At 47.9% G+C, this 18,193-nt stretch overlaps 1 protein-coding gene and 1 non-coding gene across 2 annotated transcripts in view; one reads left to right on the plus strand and one right to left on the minus strand.

The window, feature by feature from the left end:
* Nucleotides 1–18,193, plus strand: part of RAB7A (RAB7A, member RAS oncogene family) — a 71,438-nt gene that overhangs the window by 30,704 nt on the left and 22,541 nt on the right. The window lies entirely within an intron of this gene.
* Nucleotides 6,734–6,806, minus strand: TRNAG-CCC (transfer RNA glycine (anticodon CCC)). Its single transcript has one exon. It is a non-coding gene; the product is annotated as a tRNA-Gly (tRNA).

Below are 18,193 nucleotides of genomic sequence, written 5' to 3' on the forward strand. Positions count from 1 at the left end.
ACTTAAAGGTAACTGGTAAAACATGGGCTTATATGTGGTGTCAACAGAACTATTAGGCTCTGTTCCTTCATCCTAATGGTTCTGTTTCTCTGGAGAACCCTAACTGGTACATCTGGCAGTAATAGAGTTACTCTTCCTGGAGACAGGCCCCAGAGCATCATTATGCTGATCTTTTCCATACCTTTGCTTCATGAGTGCTTCTCACAGTGCAGGGAACTAGTGTGATTTGAGAATGGCCAGATGTACTCTGACTGGCAGAAAGGTCATTGCAGTCGCCAAGCCAACAGGCTTTTTTGATTGGTAAGTCCTTTGAGTCTGAGTGGGGAAGTTCATCCAGGAAGCAGAAGAGAAGTGTGAGGTAGAAATGAAAAGCTAGTGAGAGCTGTGGGAAACATGGGGTCGAGAAGATGGGACTAGCGGTAACTCTGAGATCTTTTCCAGTCTAGCCGTTGTTGTAGGGAGCAAGGCAGAACCACATTGTTCCCCACTGCCTGTCCCGCAGTGACTTCAGGTAAGGTGCGGACCTCTGTAAAGCCTTTTATTGTTTATAAGGCGCCTTTACCGATTTGCCTATGGGATGAGCCCGACAGCCCTAGGAGGTGGGCAGGAAGTCCTCCTACAACGAGGAAAGAAATTGAAGTGCAGATGTGAAAATTCATTATCACCCCTACCCCCCCTTATTCTGTGTTGAGAGTTTCTTTTGATTACAAGAATTATATATGCTTGCTATTTTAAAAGTTCAAAGGAGGCGAATTTTATATATATGTATATGATGTCAATGTCCTGTACACTCCTCATATCCCACTCTTAGGAAGAAGTCTTGACTATATCCTTGTGACCTAGCACATATCTTCCTGTTTGCTTACCAAGTGTCTCGTTAAACCGAGCTCGAGACATGGAGACCAGCTCAGTCATCTTTGTATCTCTAGCATTTCTCTCAGTGCAGGCGCTTGAGAAATCAGTCTGTTCCAAGGTCACCAGCTTCTGAATAGGCCTTATGCACCAAGGCCTATCTGTCCGAATTGACATGACCTCTGAGCCAGCAGTCCTTTATTTAGATTTTCAAGACTCGGTTCTACAGAGTAGATTCCTCTTCTGGAACAATGGGGCACATCTACTCTAGAGCAACAGCTGTCAACCAACAATCCTGCTTTAAAAAATAATTTGAGTTTTAAACTACAGGAACAGGGTCTGTGTATACAGAACTCAGTGTATTGAAATAGTCATCTGAATTACTGACTGTCTTGGGCATTACTGAAAAGCGGTCAGGCATTTAAGAGTTCATTTCTGGCGATGCCTGTCGACCCGTGGCGTCGTCCTCGTGAGCAGACACTGACTGTGTTCCTGCTCTGCGGCAGCTGCGGGGCCTTTGCCTTGCCGTATCCCCCCCTCCCCGCGCTTGGCCGCCCGGATACGCCCAGGTTTTGCCGGTCACCTTCGGTGAGATTTAAAATTTCTTGCTGGAAAAAAAAAAAAAAAAAATTCTTGTTGAAAATAAACTTCATGGTACTTAATGCCATTAACTATACACTTAAAAATGGTTAAAATGGTAAATTTTGTTATGTATACTTTAGCACATACATTATAATAAAGTAAGAATGCTTTCTATAACTTTATGCTAATAAATTCGAAAACCTGGGAGCTGAAAGTGATGGGTCGGTTTGTTCTAGGAAGCAGGTAGGTTTTGCCATGTGAAGATGAAAGGTGAAGAGGGCTAAGGGGGAGGGACAGGGGAGGGGAGATGGACACTTGAAGGGTTTCCGTTCACTCTTCCCCAAGAATCAGAAGGAACGTTTACCAACGTTCATTTCCTTTCAAGCCTTTCTTCCCCCCAGCACAGTAAACTAAGCAAACCATGTCGTTTATTCTTTATTACAGACCTCTCCCACACTTTCTCTGAACTTTCTGAAGTGTTCCACACACACTCCTCTAAAAACAAGAAACAGAAACGGGACGGAATTTTACAGTGTCCTGAAGGATTACTTAAATCTGATCTAGTAGTGAGGGCCTTTCTGGCTTGAGGAGGGGTGTTTCCCAGTGCAGCACACCTAAAGTTCTTTGGAAGGTTCTGCTTGAGGCATTTCCCTGATGGGTCTCACAGGCCCTGGGGGCGAGGGTCAGAAGCCGTTTAGGCAGAGGATGATCTGACCAGAGATGGTGCCCTGGTGACACTGTGTCAGGGAGCCACCCCTCTCCTGTGGGGTAGCTGTCTCTTTTTAAAATGTTCGATTATGAAAAAATTCCAAATATATGAAAAGTAAACAGACTCATATAGTACATGAACGCACACACTCCTACCAAATTTTGGCAGCTAACATTTTATCTATTTGTTTTATCTGCATATTTGGTTGAACGAATACAAAGTATATTAGACATCATGACACTTCACGCATAAATGCTTGAGTCTTTTCATCAAGAATGTGGTCTCCTCTGCTCCCCCCCTTTTATATCGTTACCTTTAACTTTGACAGGCTCCAGCTAGGTGTCCTAACAGAATGTTCCGCACTTCAGGTTTGGCTGGTCTCATCCTTTGATCTTGAATGTGTTCCTCTAGTCCTGGTACCTCTTGTGAACTGGAAGTTAGATCTGAAAGCTTGAGTACGTTTGGTTATACATTTTTTTTTTTTTAATTTTATTTATTTATTTATTTATTTATTTATTTATTTATTTTTGGGGGGCTGTGTTGGGTCTTCGTTTCCGTGCGAGGGCTTTCTCCAGTTGCGGCGAGTGGGGGCCACTCTTCATCGCGGTGCGCGGGCCTCTCACTGTCGCGGCCTCTCCTGTTGCGGAGCACAGGCTCCAGACGCGCAGGCTCAGTAGCTGTGGCTCACGGGCTTAGTTGCTCCGCGGCATGTGGGATCTTCCCAGACCAGGGCTCGAACCCGTGTCCCCTGCATTGGCAGGCAGACTCTCAACCACTGCGCCACCAGGGAAGCCCTGGTTATACATTTTTGACAAGAAACTTCGTAATGTCTGATCGTCCCACTGTTAGTGAAGATAAGTTTAATCACTGTGTTATGATGGTCACTGCCGTATTACTGCTCTTCCTGCCTAACCTTTGTGACTACGAAGTGATCCGCAAGGCAATATTTTGGCGCCATGTGGATCTTTAGTTTTCCACCTACCTTCACCTGTACGGTGTTAGCATCACTGATGATCTTGACCTGACTTTTCTTGTTTTCATTAAGGATTACAAAATGATTTTTTTTTTTTTTTAACAATTTTTTTTTTTTAATTGTATAGCTACTTTATTTATTTATTTATTTATTTTTGGCTGTGTTGGGTCTTCGGTTCGTGCGAGGGCTTTCTCTAGTTGCGGCAAGTGGGGGCCACTCTTCATCGCGGTGCGGGGACCGCTCTTCATCGCGGTGCGCGGGCCTTTCACTATCGCGGCCCCTCCCGTTGCGGGGCACAGGCTCCAGACGCGCAGGCTCAGTAGTTGTGGCTCACGGGCCCAGCTGCTCCGTGGCATGTGGGATCTTCCCAGACCAGGGCTCGAACCCGTGTCCCCTGCATTAGCAGGCAGATTCTCAACCACTGCGCCACCAGGGAAGCCCACAAAATGATTTTTTAAAATTAATTAATTAATTTATGTTTGGCTGCATTGGGTCTTTGTTGTGGTGCGCAGGCCTCTCATTGCGGTGGCTTCTCTTGTTATGGAGCATGGGCTGTAGAGCGCAGGCTCAGTAGTTGCAGCACACGGGCTCAGTAGTTGTGGCGCACGGGCTTAGTTGCTCCGCGACATGTGGGATCTTCCTGGACCAGGGCTCGAACGCGTGTCCCCTGCATTGGCAGGCGGATTCTTAACCACTGCGCCACCAGGGAAGCCCCAAAATGATTTTTTAAAATTCTGTTTCAGTCATTCCTTCTGTATTCCTTCTACTCTCTTTTTTAAATTACAGTAGTTGATTTACAATGTTGTATTAGTTTCATGTGTACAGCAAAATGATACAGATATATATCTGTCTATTCTTTTTCAGATTCTTTTCCATTATAGGTTATTACAAGATACTGAATATAGTTCCCTGTACTATGCAGTAGGTCCTTATTTTTTATCATGTATTCCTTCTACTGGCATTCATGTGTTAAAAATTTTTCCCACTTGTCAACTGGCAAACTTTTTTCCACTTGTACACTTCCTTTTTTTTTCCCTATAAATTTATTTATTTTATTTATTTATTTTTGGCTGCATTGGGTCTTCGTTGCCGTGCGCGGGCTGCCTCTAGTTGCGGCGAGCGGGGTCTACTCTTCATTGTGGTGTGCAGGCTTCTCGTTGTGGTGGCTTCTCGTTGTGGAGCACGGGCTCTAGGTGCGTGAGCTCAGTATTTGTGGCTGTCAGGCGCTAGAGTGCAGGCTCAGTAGTTGTGATGCACGGGCTTAGTTGCTCCACGGCATGTGGGATCTTCCCGGACCAGGGCTAAAACTCATGGCCCCTGCATTGGCAGGCGGATTCTTAACCACTGTGCCACCAGGGAAGCCCTACAATTCCTATTAAAAAGGCAGGATACACTAATTGTTTTTCTCTAATCATGGGCTCTCAGAGTGAGGAATTATTATATGAAATAATCTTCATCAGAATTTACACTTTGTAACAGTTTTGGTAGCTGATTATAAAGTCAGGACTGCAGAAAGGAATCATATGGTACATTTAGTTCAATCTTACACTTGCTGTCCTGATGAGTGTCCTGTCTTCTGCTTCCCATGACAGTGTTTTCCCAGTGCTTCTTGGTATGTCCTACTTTATTCAGCAACTGGTGGTTATTCTGTTTCCTTGATTCAAAACTCGTTTGTTAAACCACTGGTCCAGATCCTGTCCTCTGGAGTGATGCAGTTGGGCACACGTTTACTGTGTATTGAGGCTGCCAGGGTTTGAGTGCCTTTTTCAGTGGAGCTCACAAGAGTTCACGTGATGTTTTTGCGTCTGCATCTGTATAGGTCGAGGGGCCAGCTGAGAACCTAGAGATTTCTTCACGTTAGAAGGTGCTCCGGTGTTATTTGGGTTGGGTTAGGCAGGATAGGTGAGTAGATGTGAGAGGCAGTGATGGTGCGGAGCGGCAGGAAGGTCATTCCAGTTAAAAACATGTCACGGCAGAGTCCGAGGTAGATGAGTCGAGGGCGCTGGAAAGGAACTGGATCTGGAGAAGTGGGAAGCTGTGGGCAGGAGCCTGGTGTGCGGTCAGGGCCATCACTGCACTGCTGCTGGTTCCCGTGGACGTGGGTGGAGGGTTCCTGGCAGCCTCCCAGGAGGACCTGGGGAATCCATGTCCCGCCCAGCGTGGTGACGGTGAGACATCTCGTGATTTCTCATCTCTTCTCCGCTTTTGACTTTTTAGTCCTGGGGGCCCAGATTATTTTGCTTACTTGGAGTTTGTTCTCTGTTCATTGGTTGACGCACGTTTGGATGTGTGTTTTGGAGTTGTACTTCAGCACAGTGGGCTAGCTGGGGCTTATTGGTGTCCCTGAGGGCTGTGTGTGTTTGTTGCCGATGCTTAGTCCTTGATTAGACTCTTGCTGCTGTTTCTTGTATCTTTAAATGTTAAGAAAGAATATATCTTAATTTTAAGCTTTGTATTTGGTGGAAGATTCCCTAAGTCATGGGGCTCATCTCAGGAAGAAGGGTGGAGACTAAAATAGGTTCTGTAATTGAGCTGTCACAGGACAAGGAGCCCCACAGCGCGCTGAGTTGGAGAATGTTGTACTGGATTAATTTCACCAGGACCCAGTTGTAGCTCCAGGAATTTGAGAAATAGAGAGACGTTGGTCTTTGGCTCCTCTGCCTCTTCATTCTCATATCTTCTCAGGAACACACCCACCTTTTACAGAGTCAGGAATTCAGTGTAAGGCCCAAGGAGAGCAAATTACTTACCTCAGCTTGCACAGCTAGTAAGTTTCAGAGCCCTGATTTGAACCAGAGCCTTCAGGTCCCAAGCACTTGGTTGGTCTCTCATCCCCCAAGTTCCTCTTGCGTGTGAGTGAGGAGCAGATCTGACCCCTCTGGGGGGAAGGAATTGGGAATATGCCCCTGCAGCCCTAGCACGCTGACCGGCCTGTGTGTGACCGCTGTAGACTAGGAGGAATCTTGTCACTCTTCATGCTCTCTTCAGAGTATTGCGCTTTTGCCTCTGAAGATGAACCAGAATGCTTAAAACTTTTTTGGAAGTGTTGGCTGTTAAGTCTAGGTGATGGGTTTTTTGTTGTTGTTTTTGGTTTTGGGGTGTTGGGGGGGCGAGCGGAATGCAGGGTATTAGTTTCCCGAGCAGGGATCGAACCCATGCCCCCTGCAGTGGAAGCGCGGAGTCTTAACCACTGGACCACCAGGGAAGCCCCTAGGTGATGGGTATTGTTAAAAGATAATTTTCAAGAAAAGGTAAGATCGTGACTGTCATTTAAATATGAAATGAACAAAGAACAGACATACATGGAAGTTGGTAATGTTGCAAGGAACCTGCAGATGGACGCACAACTGGCTTTTCCATGGTGGAAGTTTGTCCAGATAGAATTCATTTGTGTAGACAAGAGCCATTTGTTCTACCATCATTCCTACAACCTACAGTTGGTCAAGGGCAGTGAGACACCAGAGTGAAATAGCCCAAGGAAGTGATCTAGAATCGAGAGTCTGAGTAGTGCATCATTTCCCATTGGAGGCATCCCATACTCTTTTTTTTTTTTTTTTGGCTGTGCTGGGTCTTAGTTGCAGCACGCGGGATCTTTAGTTGCGGCATGCGGGATCTAGTTCCCTGACCAGGGATTGAACCTGGGCCCCCTGCATTGGGAGCGCAGAGTCTTAACCACTGGACCACCAGGGAAGTCCCACATACTCTTTTTAATTGCAAGTTTCCTTACAGAATATGAGTTGATAATGCTATTCTCTCTCTTTCTTTCCTTTCATATTAAAATTTTTGAACACTTGTTTTAAAAATGTTTTTGCTGGGGAGGCTTTGTGAATTGAAGCCCCCGTGGTTACATATTAAGTTTAATGTACTTTGATGACATGATATGAAATATGGTCTTTATTTTAAAGCTGATGTACTTGGGAACATTTTCTTCTTCACGTATCCGTTCTGAGAATGATGGCCCTTGTGACAAGGTATGGGACTCCTGGTACTCCTATATTCCTAGGATCTGACTTGGAAGCAATACCCAAGGTTTCGAGCCTGTAGACCCTTAAACTTTGGGCAAGAGTTTGCTGCTCTAACGAGCCTTTCCCCTGGGCATAACTCCACCTGCGCGCTTCAGCGTCCGAGGGGTAAATGCTGTGTAGCCACAGGTTTGCATTCCTTTGATCTTATTCTTTGGAGAGGTGGAGGGATTTGGGTGGTGTGATGGTGCAAAAGTTGAAATTGAAGTTCACTGTCTGGAAGAAACAAACCCATCTTTGGAACTAAGGGGCCCTTGCATACCCTGGACAGCCAGCGGCCATTGAGAGTCCTTCTTATGTCTTCAGTTAAATGTGAGGCGGGTTGGGCTGCCCTGCAGGGAGAGTCCTGTTTGGGGCTCTGTTGACTGGAGAATAGCAGGAGCGCTGGGGAGGAGAGGTAGCACTAGTGCACCCTTCACATTCGTAGCCTGGCCTTTGGCCACAGCTTGTGTTGACTTGGGGAGGAAGGCTGCTGGCTTAGTGATGCTCTCCACCTCGCCCTCCTGTGGACTCTGGTTGAATCTGTCTTCCATTGGTTTCCACCTTTCCCCTGTTAGGAGGGTAAAGGACACATTTGCTTTTCATCTGATAGAGCTCAGCCTGCCTCTCTGACTTCTTTCCCTCTGTCTTGGTGGCATGTTGTATCATGTGACCTGGGCTTCCCTGCCTGAGATTCTGGAACCTGGACCCTTGAGCGGTGGCATTAACTTGTTGGCACCTGACCTGACCAGGCGTATTACATTCTGCAATGTTTGCTATACTTGTTTTGGAGCTTTAAAAATTGCCTAGTGTGGAAACAGATTATCACTTACCTGACTGGATTTTCTTTTTTTTTTTTTTCTGGCTTCTTGATTAGGAAATGGCCAGGAAGAAATTGTTTTGAAATGTAAGTCTAGCTGTGTGAGACACCTCAGTCACCATGGTTTTTCCAAAGGTGCTTGAGAAGAAAATACATGTGACCACCTTACGCAGTCGCATCCAGCTCCTAAGAGGATCTGATGAAACTCTGTACACTGTCAGGAGAAGACTTTCACACCTAATCAAAGGAGGATTTCAAGATTTGGTTGACATTTTCGTAATTTTGCCTTACGCAGGCAAACTGTGCCTGTTGATCAGTGTGGTCTGTGTCTGGTCCTTGCTGCTCCTTGTGTCGTGCACAGTATGGTTTGCTTTCAAACAGCTAACTGAACCTCAGTCTCAGTGGGTTACAAAGGACCTAGGGTAGTGTTTGGACCAGTGGCTCCAAATATTTTGAAGTGGGTATGATGCAGCCAATATCTTGCTGTAGTAGTCTAATGAAAAATTCGCATGTTAACTAATACTTTCTAAAGTTTGCCCTTGAGGAGCTAGTATCTTTACTGTGTTTTCAAGAGTGAAAGAAGATGGGCTAGATAATCAGTAATTAATGGCCATAAATAGAGATTTGAGACGTTTGAGGACTGTCCACTAATGCTAGTAAAATCCTCCAGGGTTGTTTAGACCAGCACCATACCATAGAACCCACTGTGATGATGGAAGTGCTCTCTGTCTGCACTGGCCAGTGCGGTAGGTGTGAGCTGTGTGGCTTGTGAGCACTCAGAGTGTGGCTGGTGTGGCTGAGGAGCTGTATTTGATTCCATCTAAATGGCTAGTGGCTGCTGTATAGGACAGCACAGGTCTAGGCCAGCCTTTCTCCGCCACCTTTCATTATCGCACCTCCCTTCTGCCCCCCAGGCCTTTTTAGATTTTGTTTCCCCTACCCCAGTAAAGTTTTAATGCCATGGATGTACTGTGTCTATCTGTTTTTTTTTTTTTTTAATTTATTTATTTATTTATGGCTGTGTTGGGTCTTCGTTTCTGTGTGAGGGCTTTCTCTAGTTGTGGCAAGCGGGGGCCACTCCTCATCGCGGTGCGTGGGCCTCTCACTATCGCAGCGTCTCCCGTTGCGGAGCACAGGCTCCAGACGCCCAGGCTCAGTAATTGTGGCTCACGGGCCCAGTTGCTCCGCGGCATGTGGGATCTTCCCAGGCCAGGGCTCGAACCCGTGTCCCCTGCATTGGCAGGCAGATTCTCAACCACTGCACCACCAGGGAAGCCCTATCTGTTTTTATATTGTGGCTTCTAGAGGGCCACAAACCGTTGTTAATAACACCCCCGCTGGGAATGTGTGGCCTGGACTAACCAAGGGTTGGCATTATCGAGAAGCTTAGCCCAACGGCAGTACACTTCCTGGACAATTACAATGACTGCTAAGGCTGGTGGTACCTGTGAGTGCAATTAAGAACATCAAAGCTGAGTGAGTTTTTAGAGGTTTGTAAAATTCTCCACATCCTATGGCATCACCATGTGTTAGTAATGGACAGTACTTTTACAAAGAGGCAGGCATTTTAAGAAGTACAGTGAATCTGATCCAGTCAGAGGTAGGCAACCAGGAAGTTGAGTGATCTGGAAGCCACGTTGCATGGACAGGAGTTTAGAAAAGATGTTGGCACTGATGATGGAGTGTCTGAGTGTCTCTGAATCCCTCTGCAGCCTTTGACAGCGGAACACTGCACAGGAGGTACTTCATGGTCACTGTGAGTGTGCAGGCAGGAACTGGGCGAGGTGTCGGTGCCACGGAAGGAGTGTCTCTGCTAATAAAAGGTCAGGATAAAATGACTTCTAAGGACCCATTATGGCTGAGTTTAAGGTGATTTGGCTTTGTTCTTCACTTGGCCTTACTTTTCTTTTCCCTATCTATTTATTTATGGCTGCGTTGGGTCTTCATTGCTGCACACGGGCTTTCTCTAGTTGCGGTGAGTGGGGGCTGCTCTTCATTGCAGTGTGCGGGCTTCTCACTGCCGTGGCTTGTCTTTGTTGTGGAGCACGGGCTCTAGGCACGCAGGCTTCAGTAGTTGTGGCACACGGGCTCAGTTGCTCTGTGGCATGTGGGATCTTCCCGGACCAGGGCTCGAACCCGTGTCTCATGCATTGGCAGGCGGATTCTTAACCACTGCACCACCAGGGAAGCCCCCTCACTGTTTTTAGAATCACATAGAACCCCTTGTCCAGCAAGGAGTTGTGAAATAGCCAGCTGAATTTGGCCACTGAAGTTTGCAGTTTAACACTTGAAAGCTGCAAAACAGAATGCTTTGTTCAGCTTACAGAGAATTATGATGGCCTCCTTTTGAAATAAGAAGTGTTTGTAGTTTTCTGTAGGTAAACCCCAGCCTCCAACCCAGTAACTGACACTTACTGGACCCTCAGCAGGTGTTTGAACTGAACTAAGTGTGCTTACCCTTAGTCATGGTTAGTGACCACTGTTCCTGAAACAAATGGGGATACGTGATTGGACATGTTTAAGTCTGAAGCACGGAGGAGGGATTGCAGGACATGGGATGTTTTAGTCTGAGATCGTCTGATCGACATGGCTCAGGATCTTGGGAGCAGTGAGCCATCGTCCTAGGGCGCACATGCCTATACAGTTAATGCACAACAGTAGAAGCAGAGGCAAGAATTCAAATTGTAAGTCACTTAGTGACCCAGTGCCCGCTTCTCAGTTCTGCTTTTTCTTCCATGGCATTGGCCATGGATCTTCCTCCAGTGACAGGTCTTATGCCAGATGTGACCCCACTGCAGTGCTTGCTGATGTACAACACAGGGCCTCAGTGCTGGTATGCAGTGTGATTTTAGGAAGCACGTAAGTGAAGGTGCGATTTGTCTTAGATGAGTAACTAGGACCTCAGACACATTTATGTGGGTTAACATGCGAATGTAGCAAAAGTCAAACAGGTAGTGTGAGAGGCTGTAGTGATGAGATTTGGAAAGTGAAGTAATACTAGTTGACTAGCTACAAGTTTCTATTCACTGTTAGAAAAGCCCTCATGTCATAATAGCCACTTACTTAGTAGATTTAATGAGCCAGATAGAGCTTTCTCTGCATTATCTCATTTGTAGGGGATGCTCATTTTCACATGAAAGCACATTTAAGTTCACACAGCTGAATGTGCAAGATGGGATTTCAACCCGTGGTTGTGACCCAAAGCCCATAGTCTTCCCATGGCTATTGCATCTCCCCTGTGGAGGGGTAGCCTTTAAATTGCCTCGCTTGGTCAGTTTCTAGCCATCCTTCTCTTGCTGGTGTTCAGTGTAACCGTTCAGCTGTCTCCCTGAGAGCGTGGGAGCTCCTGCTTCTGCTTATCATTCAGTGGGGCTGTGGTCGCAAGTGCCTTAAGCAGATTGGAATGGGACAGTCAGAGCAGAACTATAAAACAGAACCTGGCCTGGTGCCTTGCACTTAGATACCCAGTGAAAATTTGAATGTTGGAGAAGCCAGTGATGCTTGTTGGAAGAACTCTGGAGCCGGACTGCCTCATTTCAAATCCTGGCTCCAGGGACTTTCCCTAGTGGTCCGGTGGTTAAGAATCCGCCTTCCAGTGCAGGGGACGTGGGTTTGATCCCTGGTCGGGGGACTGAGATCCCACATGCCACGGAGCAACTAAGCCCGTGCACCGCAACTGCTGAGCTCTTGCGCTCTAGAGCCTGTGCACCACAACGAAAGATCCCGCATGCCGCAACGAAGATCCCGTGTGCCACAACTAAGACCCGACGCAGCCAAATACGTAGATAAATAAATATATATAAAAAAATCCTGGCTCCAAGATGACTAGATGTGTGTCCTTGGACAAGTTACCTTACTTTTCTGTGTGTATACGTCTTGAGTTCTAGGGAGAGGCTGCCATTTGAGCCCGAGCTGAATGGAAAAGCATTGCAAGTGCCAGGACAGTTCTCCCTGTGGCAGAGGCTGGTGCCCGAGGGGTGGGGACGCTTGCTGTGTGCCCCCTGCTCCTTTTACCTGCCTGATGGTCGGACATAATCTACCCGGGCTAGAGCTGAGGAGCAGCACCGAGGGCTGCGGAGGCCTCTCATGGAGCAGCGCGGTGCGCGAGCGGGCACCGAGTCCCCCCTTGGCCCAGGCAGACCTTAGTGAGAGGCAGGGCTAGCCGCGAAAATGATCCAGGCCTGGGACTTCCCTGGTGGTCCAGGAGGGAAGACTGCGCTCCCAGTGCAGGGGGCCCAGGTTCGATCCCTGGTCGGGGAGGTAGATCCCGTGTGCCGCAACTAAGAAGCCCACATGCCGCAACTAAGAGTCCGCATGCTGCAACTAAGAAAAAAAAAAAGATCCTGCATGCCACAACGAAGATCGCACGTTCTGCAGCTAAGACCCGGCGTAGCCATAAATAAATATTTTTTAAAAGAAAATGATCCAGGCCTGGGGAGGAAACGGAGCTGCCAAGGCATTTCTTTATGTCTTGTGTAATCCGTCTAGATTTTTGCCTACTCCCTTAAACCTTTACTGCTAAAGATCACAGATCACTGCACACAAGAAAGTAACGTCTCCACCTTTTAAGTGAGAGCACAAACGACAGTTAATACTGTGGCGGATCCAGAGAATGTGCCCTGGTGAGAATGGTCAGCCAGGCTTTTCCTGCTGAGTGACGGGCAGGAGGCTTGAAGTCTTCATGTGAATAAGCGCTAGCCTTGTGCCCGGAAGCTTGGCATCATCAGTGTGGGCCGAGCCTAGAAGAAGGCGCTCGCGGGGGCAGCCCCTGGACCCGTGTCTCCACCAGGGAAGGCTGTGCTCTCCGGGCCCGTGCACGGCCCCGTGGGGGTTGTCCCCCGAGCCCTCACGCGCGCGGCCCCGTGGGGAGTGGCAGGTGCACCTGAGACATGGGGCATGTGGGGGGAGATGAGGCCTGCTGGGAGCAGTGTTGCCAGGTTAGACGAGGTGGCTCCCTCCGGAGGTTGCCTGGAGCAGCGAGGTGGCTGTGCTTGGGCTTTGTGTGCAGCTCAGGCCTCCCACCTCGGTGACGTTGTACTCCCGTGTCCCGCCTGTCTTGGCCCCGGGCCTGACGCTCCACAGTCCGGCTCTTTCTCATCTCAGTCCCCTCGCACTTTCCCCGGGACTTCCTGGGGCTGTCTCTGAAGCTTACGAGGAGTTGAAAACAGTAAAGTGTCCTGACAGCGTGGACACGCTGAGTGCTCCTTCCGAGGCATCGCGTGTGCACTTGTTTAGTCTTGCTTTGGAAAATGTTCGGTATTTCTGCCGGTTGGGTTCTCTCTTCTACACCACTCTTGTCTTGAAGTCCATGTTTGTCCTGCCCTGTGTATTGTTTGTCTTCTTGCCACCAGGCAGCAGCCTTTAGGAGGCAAGGTCCACCAGCATTGTTCTTCGCACTCTGCCCAGGCAGAGCTGATGTGCCCGTGTTAGCACAGGGCTGTAGACTGAAGTCATAACTCCAGCACAGTTAACAGTGAAACTTAAGATGTAACTAAGTACAACCATATCTTTTAAAAATAGCTTTGATTGCAAGATTATCCCAGGCCCTCTAGCATTGGAGGAATATGATAAAATTCAACTGAGTTCATGTTTTTCATAGTCTTGGAAATCCCTGTAAACTATAACATGGAAGTAGGTGAATGTGAATCTCAGAATACCTGTTCCTTACCAGATCCTTGAGTCAGTTAAAGCAGTGGCTCTTGAACTTTGCAGAGTACAAACTGATTCAGCAAGGCAGGAAATTCCACACGTCCTGTACACTGCCCCCAGCCATTCATCTGCCCTCTTTGGGCAGATTCCATTCTGGGTTGGTCAGAGATACTGGCAGTATCTCTGCTTTTAGTGGGGTTTTCCTACAGTGAAAGGTAACTATTACTCAGATTCTTTATCACATCTGTATTTTGATCCATGTCTGTCCTCCACTCAGTTATATATTTGCCACTGAAAGACATTTTGAGCATTAACCAAGCAAACCATATGCGTAATTGAGTAAAGACTTTCTCTTGTTTATGTCAGGGTCACTTCAAACTTAGCATGTCTAAATCAAACATAATTCCCTTCCAAAAAACGCCCGGCTCTTTTTCAGGGTTCCCTGTCCAAGGATGCTTTTCGTTGCGTTGCGCATGCGCCCGGGCGCTTCGTGGCATGCCCCTCGTGTCCTGCCTCTTCTCAGTCCAGTTCATCGCTTGGTGCGGCCCCTCTTCTCTTGACCCTGGGAGCACCTCCGTTCCCCTCAGTCTCACCTTGGCTCTGGTGCAGCCCCCTTGCCTGGAGGTTACAGCAGCCTCTTCACCGTCCGCTGGAGGGTCTCCTGCTCAACACTGCCCCCTCCCCCCATGGCAGGCAGGTTGATGGCGTCACAGCATGAACACTACTGTGTAAGAATCGCAAAGGGTGGGCTTCTCAGTGCTCTGGTTTCAGGGCCGCGCCGTGGCCTGCTAGGTCCCCTGTGATCTGGCCGTCAACCCCCAGGTGTTCGTTTCTCCCTGCAACAAGGACTTTGCATGCTGCATGCGCTGGTTTTCCTGCCAGGGAAATTTTGGCGTGCTTTTCCTCCTTCAGATCCAGATTCAGGCAGATCTTCCTGGAGGAATCCTTCCCTGACTCTCCCAACTAAGGTAATTACTCTTAAAATTAATTTAATATGTCTCGATCACGGTAGTATTTTAAAGTAGTTGGGCAACTCTTTAATGTGCTTTTCTCACTAGATATTTTTACTGTGTAATGAAAGAGTGTCTATCCCCACCCCTTGGGCCCTCAAAGTGTCCTTATGAAGGCTTCTAGTAACATCTTCCTGCTGAGTTTCCCACGTGGAGGTGGTGGTTCTAAATGGAACATCAGACCAGCAGCTTATTTGCTAATATCATTACAGTAGAAGTCTTACTTGGAGCATACAGGTTATGCATTATCTGCAGACCACGTATTTCAAGCTGTATAACCCCAGTGTCTCAGAGCAAACGGCACCCCTGCGTGGATGGCACGGGCACAGCGGTGCTTGGTTAGAGGACCGCAGTCCAGGGCGGAGAGCCTTTCGAGGACGGCGGCAGAGGTGAAGATGGTCTTGCAGGTGACTGTCGTCCTGTCCTGCACTGCCCGCAGGCTTCCACGTGGTCAGAGGGCCATGCGCTGAGGGTTGACTTCTTCCACCCAGAGGGCCCTGTAGAGCCCCGTCCTCCCCTGGCAGTGCGGGAGAGTGTAGCGGACACAGGGGAGGGAGGCCTGAGTGTGTCCTGGGCTCTGGGGAGGCCAGAGGAAGCTTCTCAGTGAAGGCAGCATTTAACCTTAAGGGAGTGAGGAATAGCTCGCCACAGACAAAGCTTAGTGCCCTGGGAATGTATAAGCAAGATTCAGGGGTTTAGGGTTATTCTGAAACAGCTGTGTTGAATGAAGGGAGATAGGGGACCGGCCAGTGGAAGGGCACGGAAGGTGTGCTAGGCCAGGCCGATGACTTAGGGGAGAGGAGAATAGTGCAAACAAGGCAAAGGCCAGTCACAAGTAAAAAGGAGGCCTAACTGCCTAAACGCCTGTTGTACATTCAGAGGTAGTGATCGTCTTGACCCGTTGCTAAGTTCTGTGTTCCAGTCTAATCATGTCTCCATTCCTAGAACACCAGCACTGTCCTGAGCGCCCCGGAAATGACTGGATGATGCCACAGAAGTGGCTTTTGGCCTCTTACATTTTTCTCTCCTTCACTTCCTTGTACCTGCTTTTGGTCCCTGTGCCGCCTGATCGTGGAGTTTCCAAACATCTCCAGTTTCCATCTTTCTTTATTGGTGGGACGTTTTTGCTACTGTTTGAAGTTATGACTTCAGTTTTAGTTCTGTAGCTTTCAAAACGTTATTCAGTGATGCTTTCTTTTGCCTCTCCCCTGGGCTTAGAACTTGTAAGCCATTTTCATTTTTAACCCAAGCCAGTCTGTCACACCCCGTCCTTTTTCCTCTTTCTTGTAGTAGAATATTTCCTAGATTTGCTAACCCTTGGGTTGTTAAAGTGGCCACGCTTCAACTCCCATCCCCAAGGGCACGCTGGCCACCCTTAACAACACTAAGTTGTCTTAACCTTCCTGCTTCCCCAGGTGAGATGAGCGGATAAAATGCTTATTAGCCTGGAGACAGTCAGTAGTGAGCTTGCAAGGGAAGCAGTTGGTGATGAGAGCTTACTACAGGCATCAAAATGGTCTGATTGAGCTCAGGCCTCTGGGTAACTAGCCCTCCTTCACGGATTGTGACCTGTGTTCCCCAGGCCCGTCAGGCAGACCTCCCTTCTGCAACCAGCATGACTTCCTTCCTTCCTTCTGCCTCCTGGCTGGGAGGTGCTGTTGAGAGACGTTTTTTATTCACCTTACAACATTTTATGGCTGTTTCCTGATACTTTAGAACCCTTGCACAGTGCCTTTTAGCCACTGGAATTGAAGTTGTCTGGATGGTATTATTGGTTGAAAATTCTGATCTCATTCTGACTTTTCTCTTTCCTTCTTAAGCTTCTCTGGGATGGGAATCCAAATTAATATTTGTGTTACCTTTTTCTCTCTCAAACTGATGTTAAAAGAAGTTACCTGTGGGACTTTCCTGGTGGCCCAGTGGTAAAGAATCCGCCTTACAATGCAGGGGACGCATGTTCGATCCCTGGTCAGGGAAATAAGATCCCACATGCCACGGGGCAGCTAAGCCTGCGCACCACAACTACTGAGCTCCTGTGCCTAACTAGAGCCCGCGTGCTGCAAACTACAGAGCCCATGCGCCCTGGAGCCCGCGCGCCACAACGAGAGAAGAGAAAACCCTCATGGCACAACTAGAGAGAAGTCTGCACACCACAACGAAGAGCCCACGTGCCACAGCAAAAGATCCTGTATGCCACCACTAAGACCCGGTGCAGCCAAAAATAAATAAATAATAAATCTTAAAAAAAAAAAAAGTTACCTGTTCTTATCAAAACCCTGAGATAATTTTTTATTTAGGCCTCCTTTTTAAGTGGTATTTGCTAGACACTTCTAACCTCAGATTTCTGCGGTGGCAAAACTAACACTCCTGCTTGCCCCTCAACCAGAGGCTGATTATCACAGATGGCCAGAGATGATTACCAAGCCTTATTAATCAAGTCTTGATTTCTCTTCCAGATACTCCTTGTGTGTTAAAAGTGTGAATTGCATTTACAGTTTTTACTACAGGAAATCTCAGGTGTTACAAAAGTAACGAGACCAGTGTTATGAACCTCCCTGCCTCCCCCTGGTGACTCAGCCTCAGTTATCATCTCGCCCCCGTCTTTGGCTGTGCACGTGGTCTCACCCTGTAGGTTATTTGAAGCATGAAATGCCGTTATGATCTTGGTGATCAACCCAGTGTAGTGGCTGAGATGAAGGTCTTTGTAATCAGTCCTGGGCTCCAATCTTCTGTCTGAATATTTTTAGAAATGCAGTGACCACTTATGAGCTTCTGTTTCCTCATCTGTTAAGTGGGAATTCAACCCTATGGGCTTGTCCTGAGGATTAAGTAGACGACCTCACTGAGGCCTGGGGTGCAGTTCACTAGCTGGAATTTGCTTCTTGCTGTTTCATGGGCTGTGCCCTTCCACTCTTCAGGTCCTAGTCTGCTTCCTCAGTTTGGAAAGTTAGAAAAAAGAGTCTGGGGGCTTCCCTGGTGGCGCAGTGGTTGAGAGTCTGCCTGCCAATGCAGGGGACACGGGTTCCATCCCTGGTCCAGGAAGATCCCACATGCCACGGAGCAACTAGACCTGTGAGCCACAACTACTGAGCCTGCGCGTCTGGAGCCTGTGCTCCGCAACAAGAGAGACCGCGATAGTGAGAGGCCCGCGCACTGTGATGAAGAGTGGCCCCCGCTCACCGCAACTAGAGAAAGCCCTTGCACAGAAACGAAGACCCAACACAGCCATAAATAAATAAATAGATAGATAGATTTAAAAAAAAAAAAAAAAGTCTGCCTACAACAGACACTACTGCTCAGCTTGACGACCAGCACGGTAATATTATGTGAGTTCAGATGCCTTCCCCGTCTCTCCACGTAACCTTCTCCAAAACTTTATCAGCAGACATCGCTTGCCTCCCTCTCTCGAGCCTTGAAGTCCATCAGTTTGGAGAGCAAGAAGACTGCTGGGTTTCTCTAATGGTCAGGAACAGAGCCCAGACTCTTGGAAGGCAGTGGGATGCTGGTTAAAGTTGAGAATGGTACTTTTATTCTGCTCAGAAGCCTACAACTTGTGAAGTCTGTGTCCCAGTGTTGCTTCCTTCGCGATGTTATATT

The sequence above is a fragment of the Balaenoptera acutorostrata genome, chromosome 10 (genome assembly GCF_949987535.1).
Source record: "Balaenoptera acutorostrata chromosome 10, mBalAcu1.1, whole genome shotgun sequence".
Classification (NCBI taxonomy): domain Eukaryota; kingdom Metazoa; phylum Chordata; class Mammalia; order Artiodactyla; family Balaenopteridae; genus Balaenoptera; species Balaenoptera acutorostrata.